Source organism: Grampus griseus, assembly GCF_964374135.1.
Source record: "Grampus griseus genome assembly, chromosome: 10".
NCBI classification, from domain to species: Eukaryota; Metazoa; Chordata; class Mammalia; order Artiodactyla; family Delphinidae; genus Grampus; species Grampus griseus.
In genome coordinates this window covers 6,232,901-6,242,577 of record NC_139004.1, presented here as the reverse complement: position 1 = coordinate 6,242,577, position 9,677 = coordinate 6,232,901, and the positions used below count along the sequence as shown (strand labels likewise).

The window sequence follows — 9,677 nt, the reverse complement described above, 5'->3', positions numbered from 1 at the left end:
TTCCAGAGGTCTCACTCAGCAAAATCTAGTCCAGATGTGTCTGAATCTACATCTAAATGTTTTTTATAGCTACTTAACCTTAAATCATGGAGGACTGTGACCTGAAGTACAGAATCCACAAGTTCTTATAAAGGTTCAATGATTGCTCAAGATATTGACCAGCCACTGACATCATCCAACTCCTTTGGAACCTGAATTTGTGACACTTTTTCTTAGCTCTAGATTTTCACTCTTCAGTTTGTTATAGATCTCAATATAAAGATATGTATATATGCTCTGTGGGAATAAAAAAAGAAAAAGTATTGTCTTTCCTTCATTCTTCATATTGAGGAAAATTATCTGGTTTTTAACAGGTCTTACACATAGGTAGATACCAGTAGATTTAGTGAGTTCAACTTGGATTATATCCTGTGATGTCAATGCTGTGTGTTTTGGTATCAATTATGGTTCTAATTGCAATCATGAAGTTCTTTTGAATTAACCACTTTAAATAGGAATTATAGCCTTTGTGCATAATACTTTCGTTTAAAAATAAATAAATAAATAAATAAAGATGAAAGCCCTAAAAAAAGATAGTAGCAGATACCGATTTGATTTTTGAACTATTTTAGAGTACAGTCTATACCTGGTGTACTACATTGATTCAGTTTTTGTTATTATTCTTATATCTGTCCATTTTTATCTAAAACCTTTCGATAGCTGTTTCGATCATTATATTAAAATAAAATTAGGTACGTTTGAGGTGCACGAACCTTTGCAAACTTACAGAGCTGCAGATTTAAACATGAGCTGGGGGCTACCTTTGTTTTGACTCTGTTAGTCCCTCCTCCCCTCAGAGGGTGTGTTAAAAGAAACTGGCTCAGTTAAAAGGCGCTTCATGAAAGATGCCTTGACATCCACACAGGGTTTAGAAACCCACAGATAAACACCAAAAAGGATGTGAAGCAAAAAAGCCCCAATTAAGCTTGTTTTAATTCAGCTAGAGATTAAATAACTAATCTCTAATTTTTTATCTGTTACGTTTTATGCCAATCAAAAATCTTCCAAATCATAACTTTTATCAATCCTGGCATTTGATGAACGTTGACTTCAGAGCTACTGTTGCTACAAAACAAAACACTACCAGCCAACACGCATAAGATAAACATTTGAAAGATGGGGTTTTCTACTTATCTCCTTTCTTTTTTCTTTTTCCTTCCCCTCTCCTTTCTCTGTATGTCTTTATTATGTGAGCAAATGATCAAAGAGTAAAGAAGTTCAGACCACAGAAAGGATTAGAATGGCCACAAGGATCATGGTTTCCTTCTCATGAGAGTAGAAAACTGGCTGAGTCCCTTGTAGAAAACTGCTTCCCAGGTTTGATCAGTGCAATTTCAATTCTGCTTTAAACAGAATGGCTCTCAGGCACACCCTGCTATTGTCTCCTTACAGATTTGCAAAATGCCTCTATGCTTTCCCATGGCCAAGGAAGCTCTTCAATCCTTAGTTGTCCATGGGAGCTGGTTTATTAGATAAGTGTATGTACCAAAGGAAGAAGTGGATTATGGCTTAAAGGTGGTACAAAGGATTCGTTTTAATTTGGCCTCAAATTCCAAAGCTCTTGAACCACAAAAGATCTGTCTGCACTGAAAACTAATATATGTATATATTTTTATTTTTAAAATTAATTTATTTTTATTTTATTTATTTTTATTTTTGGCTGCGTTAGGTCTTCGTTGCTGCACGTGGACTTTCTCTAGTTGTGGCAAGCGGGGGCTACTCTTCGTTGCGGTGCACGGGCTTCTCATTGCTGTGGCTTCTCTTGTTGCGAAGTACGGGCTCTAGGTGCGTGGGATTCAGGAGTTGTGGCTCGTGGGCTCTAGGGTGCAGGCTCAGTAATTGTGGCACACGGGCCTAGCTGCTCCGCGGCATGTGGGATCCTCCCAGACCAGGGCTCGAACCCGTGTCTCCTGCATTGGCAGGTGGACTCCCAACCAATGCGCCACCAGGGAAGCGCAGTATATACATTTTAAGAGGAAAGAAAAGCATAGAGAATGGTGATTTGCTTTCCAGGTGAGGTATCTTTTTGGAATAAACACAGGGTTCCTAAGACCCATTTCCTCTGTGCACAGACATTTTCTCTAAACTGAACATGTTTTTGTTTGCATAAAGTCTGGTTTTAGTCCCAAACTACAGAATTTCACAAAATTTTCCAGACATTGGCATGTGTACAGTAAAGGTTCTCATTTCTTCCCTTTCAAGGCGTTTCCATTCAAATGATCTGCATTTCTTGTGTGTTGTGTGCAATGTATTTCACGAGGGAAGAAGTTTCATGAAAACGAGTAAGATGCAATCCTCACTTATAAGGATCTTGCATAAACAGAGAAATCAGCTGCTCCAATAAACATGGTAGAAGCTGTACTCAGACGATTAGCTCTTCCATGACCCTGTAAAAGTGATTTGACCTTTCCACATTTTGTTATTCCCTAGAAAAATAAAGGAGCAAAACTAATCCACAGGGGCTATGGAGATCACGTTCATGAGGTTTAAAAAGTGATTGCCACGATGATTTATCTTAATTTACTTGAATTAACTTAATCTACATTCTGTCGTACTATCAGCGTGTAATACACAGGCACACACATCTCTTTGGGAAAGAATACCCACCCTCCCAGCTGATTAGCTTGAAGGAACAAGCATGAGAACACTTGATAGAATGCATTCAGTGTGTGTGAAACTAATTTCCATTTTGCCCCACTTTTGTTCTGGAGGCTTTCTGATGCTTTTTACACATGATTTCATTGCATGAACATGTGTCTGCATGCACCTCTGCGTAGAGTCCTAAAATTAAATCGACTTGCTGGCTACAGTTAGAGAAAATCCTTCTCTAGCTTCTTTCTACTACTCAATAAATTATTACAGTCTGTGCACAAAACACAAATTACATGCTTTATTAGTATGTTCTGTGGTAACCTCAAAACCACAAGTGTTTACATGTGCTGCACGCATGCACTTTGGGGCTTTTTAATAGCTGGTTGACAAGAGATTAAAGGCAGAAATATGGCATTTTATTAAAGCAAACATATCACTATGCCTACCATGATGAAATGATCTAGTTTTCTTCGGACACAAAAGTTTCTGTTGAGTGATGCCTTCGAAATTCCTTGAGGGTGCCCTATTATTCACTTTCCTCAACAGAGAGCAGGTGCAAATGGTCTCCAATTTTCAAAGAGTATTGCCTGGTCATTCTTTACTGTCAAAATGAAGAAGAGCATAAAAGTTAGGTCAATAAAGTAATATAAAATGCTTAATATAAAAATTCAGGAATGAATGATTAACCATTAAAAACTTACAGTAGCTATTTCATCTAGGAGAAAAAAAAATGAACATTTCCCCTGAAACCTATTAACACTCCTTGTAAACAATATTCTTTTTTGAAATATATGACCTTCCCTCAGTCTCTCCACACCCATGGCATTTTTCTTATATCCACTTTACCTCTACCGATAGGAGGTTGAATTCCTCAGGAAAGAGTGTTCCGAGCCCCTCTCTCAGACGTATGTGGTCTCCTACTGCATATTTCACCAGGATGTTCTCATCAGCATCAGATGCCAATCTGACAACCTGTTACTGCTGATCCAACTCCAAAATTACAGAATTTGGTCTACAGCCAAAGCACCCTGAACATGCCCGATCTTGTCAATATTACAGAATTTGCCAGGGGACAGGAGGCAAAAGACTGCCAAAGCTTAAACCCATCGCTCCCTTATCGATCTACAATATTGGACAAATTGATAATTGCAGAAATTAGTATACGTGCCTCTCCTTTCTTGATCACCTCCATTTCTTGTTGATATCTGTTCAGTCCCTGTGATCGTCAGATAGAGGGTCGTGTGCAGAGAAATGCAGAAGTAAAAAATGCTTTTCTGTATTTTTGAGGAAATTATTTAAAGCAGGGTTTAGTTTAGTCTATGACTTCTTTTCAGATTTAAATCATAGCAAAAGCAAGACCGTTCAGGATCTATCCTAAAGCTAATCCTTCAGTTTCCTGATGTTGTTAAGAAAAATAACACCCCGGGCATAATATATATGAAGAATGATTTTGATTTAAAAATTGTGAAATGGCCACGGTCAGTAAGACCGCCTCTTGAGGCTGCCAAATGTTTCCTACACGATGTTTCTAGAGTCACTGAAGAAGGCCCCACCGCCATGTCATCCCGAGAAAACCATCACCCGGGCCGTGGCAAGTTGGTTAGCGTGAGAGGTGAGTATGAGTTGATCCTGGGAATAAACTCACACTGCAGAAATTTTAAGGATTCTTGCAAATCTCTCATTTTACAGAGTTTATTTGCTTCAATAGACATCGTGAACTGCCAGCCATTTCCCAGAAGTCTTCCTCCAAATATTGGACAGAGATACCCAGGTGACACCTGCTAAGGAGAAAGGAAGCATGCTGAATAGTGTCTTTACTGGGTTATGAAATATTTGTTTAGCACCTAAGAAGCATTCTGTTCTTGAGAAACACCTCAAAGAGAAACAACTAAAGAATGCAAACACACTCAGGGCAATAATGCTCCAATATTTCAGGCAGGTATAGATGGCATGTGAAATGTGCCCCATATTTGTTCTCCTTATGTTGACATTTAAAAAAATCAAACAGTAGATTCCCTTCATTAAATCTACAACCAATTCAGTGTTCACAACACTGATAGGCCTGGCCATCCCTACCCTATGGGAGTAATTTGCAGTCCTCCTGCCTCTGCTATGGTTTGGGGGTATTGTCTTATGGAATTTCTTTCGTCAGCCATTTCAATGCAATTTTAAAATAATAAACTTTATTTATATAATTACTTATTTTCTTATGCTCTTGACTTATTAAAACACTACTGAACAAGATGTATTATTTCTGGTAGGTTTATTTATATTCTATTTTTGTATTTTTCCTTTGGTGTTTGTGTCATACCTTCTGCTAAAAAAACAAGAAGACTAAAACCAATCGCAGCAGTGAGGCTAAGGAATGTGGAAGTCTTGGATCTCAATGAAACTACAAAATTTTCTCTACAGGTCATTATCAAAACTCCACTCAGGGCTTCCCTGGTGGCGCAGTGGTCGAGAGTCCGCCTGCCGATGCAGGGGACGCGCGTTCGTGCCCCGGTCCGGGAAGATCCCACATGCCGCAGAGCAGCTGAGCCTGTGAGCCATGGCCGCTGAGCCTGCGCGTCTGGAGCCTGTGCTCTGCAATGGGAGAGGCCACAGCAGTGAGAGGCCCGCGTACCGAAAAAAAAAAAAAAAACAAAACTCCACTCAACTTAAGGGCCAACAGGAAACAAGGTAATTTTCACCAAACAATCTCCGAATATCTCAAAAATTGAAGGCAGCTGGTACATATGAAGGCAAGGACACAGGATGGGGATAAGAACAACGAGCTTGGTCTGCATAAGTAGTAACTACACCCCAGGTAACCTCTCCCATCTGATTCAGACAGGTCACTACATCTCTGCCACCCTACAGGACATGGGAGGTTTACTATACAAATATTTTAAACAAGAAATGCTCTGGGTTCACAGACATAAGACACAGTTGACCATAAGATTGAAACACCAAGAAGGGGGACAGTGAAAGTGAGTATTAGACTCTGAACCCACATTCCTCTTCCCTTGTCTGGCTCTCAGAGCCCTGCAGCCAAACTAACATCAAACTCTCTTCTACACCATCTTTTCCCCGGCCTCACAGTCAACAGAGTGGAGGGTTTCCTTCTGGGAAAATCCCCAAATCCAAGAAAAAATTCCTATAGAGACTGGCTCTTGGAAGGCCCCAACCCAAAGGTTGCCCCAATACATCTGCCTGCTCACATATCCAGACCTCCTTGTTAGTGTATCACTGCCTCATTTTCAATATAAACAGAGAGCCAGAGATATAAAACATTTTTTAAAACCTCCAACAAGAAAGACAAAGATTAAAGGAGATAGAGAAAGGAAACTCAGAAAAAATAAGACTATTAAGAGAGAAAGGGAAAACTAAGAAACAAACAAAAATCCTGAAATTGATAGCCTAAAAAAAAATGACAAAGTAAGAGAAGATTTAAGAAACAAAGAAGGATATTATTAAGCAAAAGGGTTGTTCATAAAACAATAGCCCTTGGAAATTAATAATTATACAATTATTAATAAATTGTATAAGAGAAGTTAAAAATTCAATTTAAGGACTAGAAGATAAAATCGAAGAACTTCCTGAGAAGGTAGAACAAACATATTCAAAAATGAAAAATTGTATAAGAAAGAATCAATCTGAGTTATAGAAAGAGAGAACAACAAAATCAGAAAGAAAAAAATCCTTCAAAGAAATAATACAAACAAATTTCTCAGCACAAAAAATAACCCAAAACATCAATACCAGATTGAAGGGTCCATGAAACACTCAACTCAATGAATGAAAAAGAACCCAATGAAAACATATTATTAAAAGCTTAGGTCACCAGGGAAAATAGAGGCGGATATCTCCAAGGAAAACATCACCGTATTTATAGGGATGTGACAGTCTTATCAGAGAATCTGAAGATAATAATAAGTGTAAAGGGAAATTAAGAAAATAATACAAAATAAGGCAATTATTAACTGCCTGAGCAGTACAGGAAAGGGAATGTCATGGTCGTACTCTGCATTACTTAGCTGTAAACAATATGCCTATAGTCATATACACAGTGACTAGTGAATTAACACAAAAATTGTGATTGAAATACAGCAGAAACACAAGTGGAAGAAGATGAAAGGGGTTATGGAGCGCCATAGAAAAGATAAATTGCATCTTTCTGCTGTAAGAAATCACTGTCTAAATAATGTCTAAAATAAGAAAGTCTAAAAATGGCAATACACAAATATTATTTTGAAAAACAAACTTTAATGCAGAAGAAGTGTCCAAAAACAGTTTCTTAGAGTAGTTAAGAGTGGGTGGGGTTGTCAACTGCTGTTTTTATTTTCAAGCAGATGCTCTTGAAAATATATATACATATGTATTGTTTAGTTAAAAATTTTTTTTAATTAAAAAACAGTGAATGAGGTAAATAGAGAAGCACTGATACGGTATTATGTTCAAGACATTAAGTTATATTAAGTGAGCTACAGAATCCTAGTTATGTTGCTAAAGTTACATATTTGGATATTTACTCATATATGTATTTTGTTGAAAAAGACTTAGAAGCAGCCACGTAGAACTAAAGTGGCAACCCAACGGGAGAACTTAATACAGGTTTGATTCCTTGAAATGTTTATTTTTACAATGTCTTCAAATATTATAGGTATGATTTTTAAACCTTTGATCGCTTTAAACAATATTCAATCCATATGAAATTATATGTATACGTGCATAGGGATATACATAAAATCATGGTCCCTAAGATATTGGGATGATATCTCAGAGTGAAAGAATTTCACTTACCTTTCATTCTATGTTTTACACTATCCTCTTTGCGTTTTTGGAAATGATAGAGCAAAAGCCAGCATGTGTGAATATAAGGCCACAAAGACTTCAATATAAACCTGTGACAAGGGATGATGCATACAGGTAAGTAACTCCTGGAGAGAACGATAAAAAAAATAAACAGTTGAATTAAGATGGTACGATTATGCCTGAAAAAAAATTTAACCACCCATCTTTTGTATACATGGCATTTATTTAAAGAAAGAATGACTTTGTCTCCAAAAAAATAAATTTAAATAAACAGGAAGACAACTGGCGAATGTGGACAGAAAAGGAGGGGGATGGATAGAAGAACACGTGTTTGTTTAGCATTTACTACAGGCTAAGTACTAAGTGTGTCTTGGTGGCGGGCACAGCAAGTGACATACACAGGTTTTTCTCTACCACCTTAGCACAATATCCATGTCCAATAAACATCTTTAATAAAGTATATCTAAGGATGAATGAATCAATAAACCAATGGGTTATGGACAGTTTTAAATTTGGCAAGAAAAGAAGGAAGGAAAATAATGGCACCCGCAATGGTAATGTGCAGTAGCAATATTAAGTAATGGGTTTGGTATGGTTTTCAGGGTAATGGAAACGGAACATGTTTAAAGAGAGAGGGGTTTCATGGACGGTTAAGATGAAAATGTAGGTGAGGACCTGAAAGGATTTAAAGAGATGAGATCCAGAGCAAAAGTGCGGCATGAGCTCTGGCTGCCTTTTCTGGGGGATGAGGGGATGGCCGTTGCCTAATTCGAGGACAATTACCTGTGAAGGTGATTTTGGAGACATCTTGGGGAATTTACCTTGGATTGTCTCAAACTTCACATAAGTAATCAAAAGCTTGTGCTTGAGAAGTGACAAAAAAGTAAAACCAAAGCTTTTTTTTTTTTTTGGCGGTACGTGGGCCTCTCACTGTTGTGGCCCCTCCCGTTGCGGAGCACAGGCTCCGGACGCGCAGGCTCAGCGGCCATGGCTCAAGGGCCCAGCTGCTCCGCGGCATGTGGGATCTTTCCGGACCGGGGCACGAACCCGTGTCCCCTGCATCGGCAGGCGGACTCTCAACCACTGCGTCAACAGGGAAGCCCAATATATAATATTAATATATGTGTCTTTATACCAAGGGGCCAGGAAGGCAAAAATACCTAAGGCCCACGAGAGTCATAACGTGTCCTGATTATATGAATTTACTGTGAAGAGAAGCCCTTTCCGGAGTCTTCAACCCTGTTCCACTACTGACATGTGACGTGGGCTCCTTCAATCCAAGTCCAAGGCTGCTAAGAGCGTTCTAGTCATTGCTATTGCAGGTCTGCTCAGCTTCATGTGTCCGTATCACTTTCACAGCTGCCTTGGACTGTTCTTCAGGGACTGACTTGTGCAAGGAGGTTGGAGAGAGCGCAAGGCCTTGCCTATGCTTCATCATCATCTCATCCTCCTCGTTCTTTTTTTTTTTGCGGTACGCGGGCCTCTCACTGTCGTGGCCTCTCCCGTTGCAGAGCACAGGCTCCGGACGCGCAGGCTCAGCGGCCATGGCTCACGGGCCCAGCTGCTCCGTGGCATGTGGGATCTTCCCGGACCGGGGCACGAACCCGTGTCCGCTGCATCGGCAGGCGGACTCTCAACCACTGCGCCACCAGGGAAGCCCAACACCAAAGCTTTTAAAGGATCTCTTGAAGATTAAAGATTGAAAGAGCACATTTGATTGTATTAAATAATTTAGATATTTTGTCGTGGTTCCAGACTTATTTTATTGCAATAAGTCAGAAGTTGCAGGATCATGAAATTCAGGTCACGTTTTTCTTCTTTCACTTAAACTACTGATAAAACTGTGTACTCATTTTGATGACTGATTGATATTAAACTCCTTAGAATTTCCGTACTCTCATCTATAGGTTAGAATTAGAATATGTTTAGAGCCCCCAAAACTCTTAGCTTTTACAGCTATAACCATGACTATAAAGGCACGTTGTCAAAGAAATCCTCTCAATAATACCAAACTATGAAAAGGACACATACAACCCTTTCAAATCATAGGTGAGAAAAGTGACCTGAAAGGCATTGACATACGATTTAAATGAGGGTATGATTTAGATTAAGGATATGATAACTGGGGAGAGAATGAGAAAGTTCAATAAAATCTCTCCGTGACTGAACATTGCAATTTAATGAAATGATTATTAATATGCATTTAAATGGAATATTCTTGAAGATACATATCAGAAACATGCTTTCTCCGA

The 9,677-nt window shown here is 38.9% G+C and overlaps 1 long non-coding RNA gene across 1 annotated transcript; it reads right to left on the bottom strand.

The window, feature by feature from the left end:
• Window positions 1-3,119: 3,119 nt before the first annotated feature.
• Window positions 3,120-7,502, bottom strand: LOC309828801. The gene is made up of 3 exons (XR_014297355.1): window positions 7,414-7,502; window positions 4,277-4,412; window positions 3,120-3,232 (listed from the first exon to the last, which is right to left on the bottom strand). It is a non-coding gene; the product is annotated as an uncharacterized lncRNA (long non-coding RNA).
• Window positions 7,503-9,677: the final 2,175 nt, after the last annotated feature.